The sequence below is a fragment of a genome, unplaced genomic scaffold (genome assembly GCF_019419815.1).
Source record: "Pyrus x bretschneideri cultivar Hongxiangsu unplaced genomic scaffold, Pyrus_bretschneideri_v1 Contig17, whole genome shotgun sequence".
In the NCBI taxonomy this organism is placed as follows: domain Eukaryota; kingdom Viridiplantae; phylum Streptophyta; class Magnoliopsida; order Rosales; family Rosaceae; genus Pyrus; species Pyrus x bretschneideri.
In genome coordinates, this window is record NW_025999468.1 from 3,455,786 (window position 1) to 3,470,671 (window position 14,886).

Genomic DNA, 14,886 nt, shown 5'->3' on the forward strand with positions numbered 1-14,886 from the left:
GTTATCATCTGTTAACTCATCGTCGGTATTTGCATGATTAACGAACTCGGTAGGCAACGCTAATGATTCAAGAAAGGGAGTCTCTTCCACGCCAACCCTTGTATGGAAATTTTCATTATCAAGAATTCGATCATCCAAGTTCGGCATGGCATAATCATCAATAGCATCACTATCCTCTAACACGTCAAATAAATCTCTTGGCTGAGTTCGAACAACTACGTGCCAACCTTTTTCAATCGTGTCCTCCACGTAAAATGCCTGTAATGCTTGTGATGCTAGTATGAAAGGATCCTCTTTAAATCCCAATTGATTGAAATTCACCATAGTAAATCCATATTGATCAGTCTTCATTCCTCGTGGACTTTCACTATTAACCCATTCGCACTTAAATAACATCACAGCTCGACCCCTATCTCCTGCTTCAGTAGGACCACAATATTTGACCTCGAACATATCTACAACTCTGCCATAACAATTCACTTGCCCAATTGCTCCAGGAACATTTGCAGGTACAAAGACACCACAATTTTGATTCTTATGCTTATCATCCACAGATTTTATACGAAATCTAAATCCATGAACAATGTGACTTTTGTATCTACTCACAACCCTACTAGGATAATTAGCTAGCCAATGCAAGTCTTGAGATATCAATGTGTCATTAGCATCATATCTTGAATTCATCTGTAATAAGCATTAAGATAAAAATTGACACAATAACTATAAACATGTTATAATTAAAATGCAAAACAATAAATAAATAATATGATTGTTATATCAACTCACATGTTGCATGAACCATTCTGGAAATTCTTTCTTGCTTAGCTCCTTAATTTGTCGCATAGTTAACCTTTCTCGACGATGTTTAGTTTTCAAGAATTCTTCATGTTGCCTACACAATTATGTCCAATTTAGATAATTATTTTTTCAAAGTTAAGAAAACCAATAAAACATTAAGACGTATGATTAAACGTTCTTACCTTCTAAATGGGCTAACCTCATCACAATTATTTAGAATGTATCTATGGCACTGATCAAGAACATTTAGATCGAGCTCCACATTTTCTCCTGAACCCATATAACATCCTTTCGAGTCAAAAATTGATAACCTACTAGATACTCCACGTCCAATACCATCTTCATTTCGGCCTCTACGGGTACGACGAGACTCAACGTCTCTAAGATACATGGAACAAAATGACAAGCACTCATCCACCAAATATGCTTCAGCAATAGAACCTTCAGGACGACCTTTATTACGAACATAGCGCTTAAGTGTTTGCAAATACCTACAATTATAAAACGAAATACAAATTATTATAATTATTAATTAAAGTTATGACTACAATTGTAAAAAAATTATAAAAATTTATTCATTACCGTTCAATTGGATACATTCATCTATATTGAATAGCCCTGCAAGAGCTGCTTCATCTGCCAAGTGAACTGGGAGGTGCACCATTATATCAAAAAATGCAGGAGGGAATATTTTCTCAAGTTGACATAATGTCAAGGCAATTCTTGAATTCAGTTGCTTAAATCATTCCTCAGACTCCTTCTTACTACATAACTGTCTGAAAATTGCACTCAACTCTAATAAAACCATAGTAACAGCTTTAGGCAAAACCGGACGTATTGCAAGCGGGAGTAACTGCTGCATTAAAACATGGCAATCATGACTTTTCAACCCATGTATTTTTCGTTCATTCACGTGCACACATCGCGACAGATTTGATGAATATTCATCTGGGACCCGAATAGTAGACAATACTTTACAAAACGCAGTTTTTTCTTCTCTTTTCAATGTGAACAATGCTGGAGGTCGAAATGTTCTATTTCCTTCTCTACGTGGGTGTTGACTATGTCTTATGTTCAAGAATTCAAGATCTGCACGTGCCGCCAATCCATCTTTAGACTTTTCTATATCTAGCAATGTTCCCACCACACTGTCACATATATTCTTCTCGATATGCATAACATCAAGATTGTGTCTAATCAACAGATGCCTCCAATAAGGTAGTTCATAAAAAATCGATTTCTTCTTCCACTGACTGTTACTACTTGTACTGCTCGAAGCTCTTCTTCTGCGTTGCCCAACTGAAGCATCCTTGTTTGGTTTTCCAAAAGTAAATCTCAATGTAGAAAGTTCTTCGAGACATTGTAAACCAGTCCACTGCCTTGGTGCACTACGATGCTCTCGACGACCATTAAAAGTGATGGTTTACCTTCGAAACCTATGATTATCTTCAAGAAAACGTTGATGCCCCATATAACAAATCTTGCGACTCGCTGGCAAGTAAATAGATTCTTTATCATGCATGCAATGTGGACAAGCTTTATAACCATGTGTACTCCATCCTGACAACATTCCATAAGCCGGAAAATCACTTATAGTCCATAACATGATAGCCTTCATCGTAAAACTTTGGTTGGAATACGCATCATAAGTGGGAATGCCCACCTCCCACAACTCATTCAGCTCGTCAATCAATGGACGCATGTATACATCAATCTCTTTACCAGGACTGCGCGGTCCTGGTATTAACAAAGACAATAACAAATTTGGTTGCTTCATGCACATCCAAGGTGGCAAATTATAAACAGAAAGCACCACAGGCCATGTGCTATGATCATTCCTCATTTTCCCAAAAGGATTAAATCCATCACTGGCTAACCCTAATCGCACATTTCGAATTTCTGACGCAAAATGCGGATATAAATTATCCAAATGCTTCCATGCGGGAGAATCTGAAGGATGTCTCATAAACTCATCCTTAGGACATTCAGTTGCATGCCATCTCATATGTTCAGCCATATGCTTCGACATAAAAAATCGTTGCAATCGTGGTTTTAAAGGAAAATACCACATAACCTTTGCTGCGACCTTTTTCCTCGAGCTATCCTCTGCATTGGTAATTTTATATCTTGATTTACCACAAACTGAGCACACGGTCAAATCTGAAGTATCTTTCCAATAAATCATGCAATCATTGGGACATGCATCAATTTTCACATACGACAACCCCAAGTCATTTATAAGTTTTTTTGCCTTATAACAGGATTCAGGCAAACAATCCCCTTCAGGCAACATTCTTTTAATTAACTCCAGTAAAGTGGTGAAGATCTCATCAGGCATTCCCGCTAAACACTTGATCTGATACAATCTTACAACTGCTTCCAATTTCTTAAACTCCTTACAACCTGGCCACAAATCTTGATCTGCCTCTTCAAGCAACTTAAAAAAAGTCTGCACCTCTTCTGGACGCCCTTCCCCAATAGGGGGCTCAGTAGATGGCCCAACACCTTCTTCTGTTAATGGTTGGACAAATACATCATTAAGAAAATCATGCATGCTAATCACCTCATCTTCTGTTTCTTCTTCTCCAATTCCCACATTTTGCTCTCCAATGTTTTGCTCGCCATGATGTCGCCAACAAGCGTTTTTATAATCTTTATCCATATCATACAATATGAGATGTTCAACAATGGTGTTCCTAACAAAAGTATATCGATTACAACATCTTTTGCAAGGACATCTAAACTTATCAGGAGCAACACCATTTGCAACTGCTTGATCCAAAAACAAATTAATTCCAGTTGTATACGCTTCAAAATTTCGGGGTATTGTCAACCAACTCTTGTCCATATTTTACCACTTTACGAAGGTAAAATATTACGTTGACACTAAGATGCCTACAATCTTTCAATCCCTATCATGTAGGCATAACTATCAAAATTTTCAATTTCTATCTTTCACCCCTCGAACTCTATCACGATTGCAATCTTTTAATTTTCAACACCTATTATAGTAAAAACAAATTAAAATAACAACAAAAAGTTATCAAAATTATGCTCATCTAATCCATTCTAATAAATAACAACCAAAAGTTATCAAACTTATCAAAATAACAACAAATTCAAATAACAATTAGAGTGCAAAAAAAATTAATTAATATATTCTTATATTCCTAATTATTATAAGTTTAGGTTATATTCTTATATGAAAGGTTATATTCTTATATGAAAGGATATTCTTATATTATAAGTTTAGGTTATATTCTTATATTCTTATATTCCTAAATATTATAAGTTTAGGTTATATTCTTATATGAAAGGTTATATTCTTATATGAAAGGATATTCTTATATTATAAGTTTAGGTTATATTCTTATATTCTTATATTCCTAAATATTATAAGTTTAGGTTATATTCTTATTAGAGTGCAAAAAAAAAAAATTAACATAATATATTCTTATATTACTCAATATTATAAATTTATGTTATATTTAATATTGTTAATTTAACATAAATGCTTATAAATATTATTCATTCCATTTTCTCATAACAATTCAAATTATGTTCATCTAATCCATTCTAGTAAATAACAACAAAAAATTATCAAAATAACAACAAATTAAAATAACAATTAGAGTGCAAAAAAAAAAAAAACATAATATATTCTTATATTACTCAATATTATAAGTTTATGTTATATTTAATATTGTTAATTTAACATAAATGCTTATAAATATTATTCATTCCATTTTCTCATAACAATTCAAATTATGTTCATCTAATCCATTCTAGTAAATAACAACAAAAAATTATCAAAATAACAACAAATTAAAATAACAATTAGAATGCAAAAAAAAAAATTAACATAATATATTCTTATATTACTCAATATTATAAGTTTATGTTATATTTAATATTGTTAATTTAACATAAATGCTTATAAATATTATTCATTCCATTTTCTCATAACAATTCAAATTATGTTCATCTAATCCATTCTAGTAAATAACAACAAAAAATTATCAAAATAACAACAAATTAAAATAACAATTAGAGTGCAAAAAAAAAAAAAAAACATAATATATTCTTATATTACTCAATATTATAAGTTTATGTTATATTTAATATTGTTAATTTAACATAAATGCTTATAAATATTATTCATTCCATTTTCTCATAACAATTCAAATTATGTTCATCTAATCCATTCTAGTAAATAACAACAAAAAATTATCAAAATAACAACAAATTAAAATAACAATTAGAGTGCAAAAAAAAAAAAAATAACATAATATATTCTTATATTACTCAATATTATAAGTTTATGTTATATTTAATATTGTTAATTTAACATAAATGCTTATAAATATTATTCATTCCATTTTCTCATAACAATTCAAATTATGTTCATCTAATCCATTCTAGTAAATAACAACAAAAAATTATCAAAATAACAACAAATTAAAATAACAATTAGAGTGCAAAACAAAAAAAAAACATAATATATTCTTATATTACTCAATATTATAAGTTTATGTTATATTTAATATTGTTAATTTAACATAAATGCTTATAAATATTATTCATTCCATTTTCTCATAACAATTCAAATTATGTTCATCTAATCCATTCTAGTAAATAACAACAAAAAATTATCAAAATAACAACAAATTAAAATAACAATTAGAGTGCAAAAAAAAAAAATTAACATAATATATTCTTATATTACTCAATATTATAAGTTTATGTTATATTTAATATTGTTAATTTAACATAAATGCTTATAAATATTATTCATTCCATTTTCTCATAACAATTCAAATTATGTTCATCTAATCCATTCTAGTAAATAACAACAAAAAATTATCAAAATAACAACAAATTAAAATAACAATTAGAGTGCAAAAAAAAAAAAAAATAACATAATATATTCTTATATTACTCAATATTATAAGTTTATGTTATATTTAATATTGTTAATTTAACATAAATGCTTATAAATATTATTCATTCCATTTTCTCATAACAATTCAAATTATGTTCATCTAATCCATTCTAGTAAATAACAACAAAAAATTATCAAAATAACAACAAATTAAAATAACAATTAGAGTGCAAAAAAAAAAAAAAACATAATATATTCTTATATTACTCAATATTATAAGTTTATGTTATATTTAATATTGTTAATTTAACATAAATGCTTATAAATATTATTCATTCCATTTTCTCATAACAATTCAAATTATGTTCATCTAATCCATTCTAGTAAATAACAACAAAAAATTATCAAAATAACAACAAATTAAAATAACAATTAGAGTGCAAAAAAAAAAATTAACATAATATATTCTTATATTACTCAATATTATAAGTTTATGTTATATTTAATATTGTTAATTTAACATAAATGCTTATAAATATTATTCATTCCATTTTCTCATAACAATTCAAATTATGTTCATCTAATCCATTCTAGTAAATAACAACAAAAAATTATCAAAATAACAACAAATTAAAATAACAATTAGAGTGACAAAATTAATTAATTCGACTAAATTTTTATTAATTTAACAAAAATAGTAGAATTTTATCTAAGTGCTTAAATTATAATTTTTGAATAAATAAACTTGTGTATTATACAATTTAAAAATTAAAGAAGTTAGTGATACAAACCTGATTTGTTGAAGAATTTCGACGTCAACAATTCTTTATGTACTCAACCAACTCAAATAAATTTCCTACAAAAATAAATTGTAACTAAAAATTAAACATAAGAGGAGAAAATAAAAATATTATAAGCAAGAAAAACTTACTGTTGTGAAGAGGAACAAATGAAGTTTGAAAACCAAAGGAGAAAGCTGAAAGAGAGAGAACACGGGAGACTTTGTAAAAATTGGAAGAACGAATAAGAAAAGTGAAAGAGAAGAAAAAGAAAACACGGGGGAGAGGATATAAAGACGATCAATGTGTCGCTTACAACCGACACTGGTTTTCAAAATATATGGCGCTCAAAACCGACGCAGGATTTAAAATATTAAAAACAAGAATTAGGGTCGCCTAAAACCGACACCCATAGTTTATGTCGCTTAAAAGCGACACTATTTTATTTAAAGCAACGCCAGTACTTAAAAATATTAAAATATATGTCGGTTATAAGCGACACTAAATTTTTATGTCGGTTTAAAAGCGACATAGAAATTTTATGACGCTTATAAGCGACAGTAAATACGACGTCATCTTCAGTGAGTGTCGCAAATCTCTTTTTCGCCACTATATAATATTAAACCGACGCAACAACTGACACTATTAGGTCCTTTTGTAGTAGTGTATTTCAAGGAAAAAGGTGATACAAAAAGAGGATGACGACAAAGAAGAAACAATATCTTCGCCAATATAAAGAATCAGAACGAAAAGCTAAAGCACATAAGTTTACCTTATTACAGATGACATTAATCAACAGAAGAAGGTCAAATTTAAGTCATTTTTCGGTACGTGGGATGAAGACTCAAATTCAAGTCTTATTTTCGGTGATCTAGTTATGTAGTTAAGAACTTTGATATCAAGCAAAGTAGGAAACCCATTAATCCATTTAAAAATCAGAACTTAAATTACTGATATGGTTAAATTAATCAAACTATAATAAAAATTAAAACAGAATAAGAAATGGAAATTCCAAATTGCAGTGGCAAACATTTTGCAATCCATCATCCAACCAACTAATCTCCCAATTATTTGCATATACACACACATATATATATATATATATATATATATATGCTTGGAATATGTATTTAATTATTGCAGAGAAGCAAAATAGAGAAACGAGAAAATTAAAGGGAAAAGGAAAAAGGGAGAAGAGAAAGAGAACTGAGACTCAAATTTAAGTCATTTTTCGGTACGAGATGAAGACTCAAATTCAATTCATATTTTCGGTGATCTAGTTATGTAATTAAGAACTTTAGAGCATAATTTGAGCATTGTTGAAATGAATCTGCAGTATTCACCAGTAGAATTACAGTTCATGCTTATATGTCTTTAAGAGTTATCATGTCTAAAAATGAGATGTGGAGAAAGAAGAAGCGGGGGAAAAAAGGTAACATAGCTGAGCATATGATAAATTTTGAAATAAGTGTAAAAAGTAGAAAAATTTACATCTAATAAGAACACTAACTGTAGTTGTTCCCCTACAGCGACCAGACAATTACTTTGAAGGATTGCACTGGGACACTAGAGACACGACAACCAGTAAAAAAAATATTAGAACAAAACGAGCCAACTTGAGATTGTGATGCTATGTACATTTCAGTTTCAGAATATTAATATGTCAGGCAATTGGTAAAAGTTACAGATGCATTACAATTCACATAAATAAATGGAATGCAAGCAGAATTCAAGGCTAGAGATCACAGATCACCCACAAGTTCTGACTTCCTATGTATGGTATATTCCAACTATAACAGTTTGTACAGGTCATTGCAAGCTTTTATTTATTCAACAAGAACTTGGTGCAAATCAAAGTTTGCTACATCCCCCCGTGAGGAATTAAGATGCGAAATAGGAATTCGGTAGAACTTGTAAGTTTGAGAGACTTTCAGCGTAATTAGACAACTTGTGCTATCAAGGTTTACGTTAGTTAATGTTATAACTTAATCAGGTCCACAACCATCAGATAGCAAAGTTTACTACACGAACAGTTGCACTGGAAACTTATGTTGTAATTTTACATGTCTTCTCTCCCCTCTTAACTTGTAGATCCAAGGTCCTAAATATATCTTCACCTAATATCCTCTATATAAACAAACAGGGGAAATTGCACAAAGGCTTTGACTTTCAAAAAGTCTTCGTTGGGATAACGACAATTGGATTGAAAGCATTATAATACTGCAGATTCATTTCAGCAATGCTCAAATCATATCACTAAAAAAGCAATTTGACAAAAACCCAACATGCAATTTGAGCCTAAACCCTAAATAACAAAAACCCATCGAAAATCAGAAACCTTCACCTTGATTTTGGGACTTGATTTGCATCGGCTTCGAGTTTCGCGTCGCTACCCATCGTTTAGAACAAGAGGGAAAGAGACAATTGACGGAGAAGTGGTGGTGGGAACGAGAGGGAGAGAGATGTGTACGGGAAAGAAAGGGATTTGAGATTGTGAAGAGGAAAGCTTGTGAACGAGAGGGAGAGAGATGAGTATTAAAAACCAAATTTGGATTCAATATATGGGAAAGAGAGGGAAAAAGGGAAAAAGAAGTGAGAATCACAAGCTAAAGTTAACCATAGCTTGTGAAGAACCAGTTGCACCTTGTACGGGAAAGAGAGAAGGTCAGATGAGCAACAGGGTTTATATGGGAAAGAAGGTGTATTAATTATATGGGAAAGAGGGAAAGAGGGAAGAGGTCCAAACTTAGGAAAATTGAAAAAAAAAGGCCTATTTTTTACTATTGTACCACCAAAATTATCATAACTTGCGCGATGTAGGCATACAATTTGACGTCGCACAAAGTGCTTTTGCGCGATGACCATGTTAAGGCGTCACGCAAGGTAAATTTTTTTTTTTTCAATTATTATAAAAATTATTGAAAATGTGACTTTACTCCTTTCAAATTCAAATTTTTTTTACATAAACCCCACAATAATATATTTTTCTAATAAAAACCCACAATAATTTTTTTTTTACATATATATTAATCAATTTCTTAAGTGTTAGAAGTACTAAATAAATGAATTAAAATCAACTTAGTAAATATATATATCATTGAACTTGATGAGAAACGTATTGTACGAAACTAGTTTCAACGATCTAACCGTCAAACTTATTTGTATATGCTTCGAGATCGTGTACGCCAAAAATTGCAAAAAAACAAACATTCAGAGATCAAGTAACTGGACAAACCTTTTCGATGGCAATAAACGAAAAATCACGATTTAACGGTTAATTTAACTCCAATTTTATAGATTTTTTACAGCTACACTCTTTAACCCTATATGAATACAATGAATTAATTCGATCGTCAATTTAAAACATTTACACAAGTGGATACCAGAGACGTCCGTGCTATGCTTATAGTGATACTGTGTGTTTCAATCTTGTTCCAAATCCACCCCCCCCGGCGCCGGTATAGTTATGATCGAGATCAAAAATTTATTCGTTTCGTTTTGACAATTTCGATTATAATTTAGGGTCGATCATCATTTTTTTTGGCGAATTATGGGTTATGTGGGATCGTTTAGGTTTGTGCATGTTGTTTAATTAGTTCTTAATTTGTTTCGGGTTTTGAATTTGCATCGATTTTATCTGGGCATCAGTTGCTTTGATTGAATATTTACTTGAAATGGTTCAAATTGTTTTACCCAGCTTGAATTGTGGATTTGTTGCTTCAAAAGCACTCGATTTGCATCTTTTTTTTTTGAGAATTTTCTTATTACTTTTGTTGCTCTCGATTCAGACTTGAGCGCTATCGAGTAGAAGAATTTGTGGAAGAATGTTCATGTAGTCCACTCAACTTACTTAGAATTAGGCAACTTAAAAGAGACAAGCAAGATTTTTGTGATGAGTTGATGCAATGTACTTGTTAACTGGTTTCCTTCAATTTTTCTTAGTTATACTAGCTAGTGTGCAACCCAGAGGTCCTTTATATGGTGTTGTAGATTTTTGATCAAATTATGGTAGAAAGTGTAATTCTTACTATTTTGGAAGTAGGCAACGTTCCTGATGTATGTTAATGTTTTGGGTTCGTCGTGGATATAGTAGTTTTTAGAGTCAGAAAGAGTGGACTAAATAAATAAATAGAGATCCTACATGTGGAAAGTCAAAAAACACTTTGCGCAAAAAACAAACATTCAAATATCACGTAACGAGACAAACCTTTTCGATGGTTATAAACAAAAAATCACGATTTAACGATTATTTTAACTTTGATTTTGATGATTTTTTAGAGCTACACTCTTTAACCCTATATATATATAAACTAATTCGATCGTTAATTTAAAACATTTACACAAGTGGATACCACAAAATCTTATGTTATACTTAATGAAAGTATAAATAAACTCCAAGAGTTAGTGAATCTAATGTTTTGATGGAATACAACGATCCAACCGTCAAACTTGTTTGTATATGCTTCGAGATCGCATATGCCAAAAATCTTAAAAAAAAACACATGCAGAAATCAAGTAACGGGACAAAACATTTCGACGGTTATAAACGAAAAAGTACGATTTAACGGTTATTTTAACTCCGATTTTGATGATTTTTTACAACTACACTCCTTGATCTTATATGAATACAATAAACTCATTTGATCGTCAATTTAAAATATTTACACAAGTGGATACCACAAAATCTTATGTTATACTTCATGAAAGTATAAATAAATTCCAAGTGTTAGTGAATCTAATGTTTTGATGGGATACGCATTGTACGAAACTAATTTCAAAGGTCCAATTGTCAAACTTGTTTGTATATGCTTCGAGATCACATACGCCAAAAATCGCAAAAAACAAACATGTAGAGATTAAGTAACGGGACAAATCTCTTCGACGGTTATAAACGAAAAATCACAATTTAATGATTATATTAACTCCGATTTTGATGATTTTTTGCAGCTCTCCTTGACCCTATATAAATACAACGAACTGATTCAATCATTGATTTAAAATATTTACACAAGTGGATACCACAAAATCTTATGTTATACTTAATGAAAGTATAAATAAACTCCAAGTGTTAGTGAATCTAACGTTTTGATGGGATACGCATTGTACGAAACTAGTTTCAACGATCTAACCATCAAACTTGTTTGTATATGCTTCGAGATTGCATATGCCAAAAATCGCAAAAAACAAACGTGTAGAGATCAAATAACGGGACAAATCTTTTCGACTGCTATAAACAAAAAATCACGATTTAACGGTTATTTTAACTTCGATTTTGATGATTTTTTTACAGCTATACTATATAACCCTATATGAATACAATGAACTGATTCGATCGTCAATTTAAAACATTTACACAAGTGGATACCACAAAAGAAAAAGGCAATGCAAGAACCCCAAAATAAAAGGAAAAGGGAAAAAAAGAAAAAAAGGGGGGGACTTTGCGCGACATAGGTACAACTGCGTCGCGCAAAGTCCCCCCTTTTTTTTTTTGCCCTTTTTCTTATAAGTATAAAACAAATAAATTAAAATATACTTAGTAAATACATATACCATTGAATTTGATGGGAAACGCATTATACGAAATTAGTTTCAACGATCCAACCGTCAAACTTGTTTGTATATACTTCGAGATCGCATACGCCAAAAATCGCAAAAAACAAACATTCAGAGATCAAGCAATGGGACAAAAAATTCGTCGCGCAAAGTGCTGTCGTGCAAAGGCCGTTTGTGCGACGTTTTGTGTTTTTGGTTGCGCAAACATACTTTGCGTGATGAAATTTGCTCCGTCACCCAAAATTCAGTCGCGCAAACATGTTTTTCTACTAGTGCAAAAAGCTCCCGATACTGTTCACTTTAACGAAAAACCACATTTTTACACTAAAAAGTCAATCTTATTACTATTCACTTTACCCTTTATTTCGTCATTTTCGTTAAAACTCAAAGTTTTCAAACATTTTTCATTAGTTTTCCTCATTATACATTTCTGCTCATTACGCATATTGATTTGATAAGCGTAGAATTAGAAATAATACGTAAACCAAACGTAGAGGGAGTAACACATAGATATACTACAAGTAGCTAGGATGTTACGATGAGGTGATGTATGTAGTATGTCGCAAACCGAAGAATGGAATGAGCCACTCAAACTTCTTGCTATATACTAAAACAAAATAAAATTGAGGGTGAATTTTTGAAAGACAAAATAAATTGATCCAGTCCAGCTGTTTATTACTCTCTAGATCTCTTTCTTTCTCTCTTTATACTACAAGCAGCTAGGATGTTACGATGATGTCGTGTATGTATAGTATGTTGCAAATTAAAGAATGGAATGAGGCACTCAAACTCGTGACGCGTGACGCTTGCTATATACTAAAACAAAAACGAAAAATTGAGTGAAATTTTTTGAAAGACATAAAACTGATCCAGCCCAGCTGATCATTAATTATCTCTCTATCTCTCTATAGTTACGATGTAGTATGTAGCAAATTGAAAAATGGAATGAGCCACTCAAACTCGTGACACTTGCTATATACTAAAACAAAAACGAAAAATTGATATAAAATTGGGGTTTTTTGAAATAGGTCCAAAGTAACTAAAAATTAGACCTATTTCAAAAGTCAAAAGTCACTAAAAATTGGACCTATTTCAAAAGGTAGTCTATAAAATTGGATCTATTTCAAATTTTCCCTATAAAATTTTTGAAAGACAAAATAAAATCGATCAAATCTAACTGTTCATTACTCTCTCTCTCTCTCTCTCTCTTATTCCCTTGTTTTTAAGGTTTTGATTGTGCTGACACATGACATATATGTGGCAGCCATGTGGCAGATATATATGTGGCTGCCACGTCAGCACTTAACGGATCAATGAATAAAAAATGTAACGGATGTATTATTTTGAAATAAAATAGTACTTAAGATATGAAAATGAAATGTTTTGAAGATGTTGTAAGGAATTGAAATAAACCCCAAACCTTAAGCATGAAAATGTGATTTACCCAAATAAAATTAATATAAAGTTTTTGAAAGACAAAATAAAATCGATCCAATCTAACTGTTCATTACTCTCTCTCTCTCTGTCTCTTATTCCCTTGTTTTTTAAGGTTTTGATTATGCTGACACGTGGCACTGTTCATTACTCTCTCTCTCTCTGTCTCTCTTATTCCCTTGTTTTTTAAGGTTTTGATTATGCTGACACGTGGCACTGTTCATTACTCTCTCTCTCTCTGTCTCTCTTATTCCCTTGTTTTTTAAGGTTTTGATTATGCTGAATTCACGTCCTTACAGCATGGCCAAGGATCCCTCCAACACCCCCACCCCCATGCCCCTCTCCCCCCTTCCGCCCCTCTCGCCTTCCTGCCTATAAATACACTTTGGTGTGGAAACAAAATTGCACACCAGAGATCTTCGATTAGCTGCTAATTACGGTATGATATCTTTTTAGACTACGCTTGTGTGTGTATAGCTGTTCTTGAATTAGAGGAAGGAAACATGATGCTTTAGCTTTTATTTTTTTCTCTTCCCTTCTCATTTTTCCTTAGTTTCTGGGTGCCTCGGACATCAAAGATCCTACCTTTAAGCAATAAAGCTAGGGTTTTATGATTTTTTTTTTCCAAAAATATGTTACTTTATTTCCTTGAGGCTAGTGATTTTGCTCAAAAATGGCGTTAGCTTTTATTAGAGCAATGAAACTTTGTGTTGTTTGATTTTTCTCATTTTAGTTTCTAGGTGCTTCGGACATCAAAGATTCCAGCTTTAAGCAATAAAGCTGGGGTTTATGGTTCTCTTTGAAAAAATAATACACAAAAATATCTTAGTTTATTTCCTTGAGGCTATGCTTTTGCTCACAAATCTCTAAAGGCTTTAGCTTTTATTATAGCAATGAAGCTTGGTGTTTTCGTTTGATTTTTCTTATTTTTCCTTAGTTTCTAGGTGTTTTTGGACAACAAAGATCCTAGCTTTAAGCAATAAAACTAGGATTTATGATAATTTTTTCCAAAATAATACAAAAGCATAATTGTTTATTTCCCTGAGGGTAGTTATTTTGCTAAAAAATCTTTAAAGGCGTTAGCTTTTATCAGAGCACTGAAGCTTGTTGTTTTGGTTTTATTTTTTCCTAATTTTCCTTAGTTTCTAGGTGCTCTCTGGACATCAAAGATCCTAGCTTTAAATAATAAAGTTAGGATTTATAATTCTTTTCCAAAATAATACAAAAATATCATTGTTATTTCCTTGAGGCTAGTAATTTTGCTCAAAAATCTTTAAAAGGCTTTAGCTTTTATCAGAGCAATGAAGCTTGGTATTGGTTTTATTTTTTCTTATTTTCCTTAGTTTCTAGTTGCTCTGGACATCAAAGATCCTAGCTTTCAAGAATACAGCTAGGGTTAATGATTTTTTTTTCCCCCAAAAATGACACAAAAATATATTA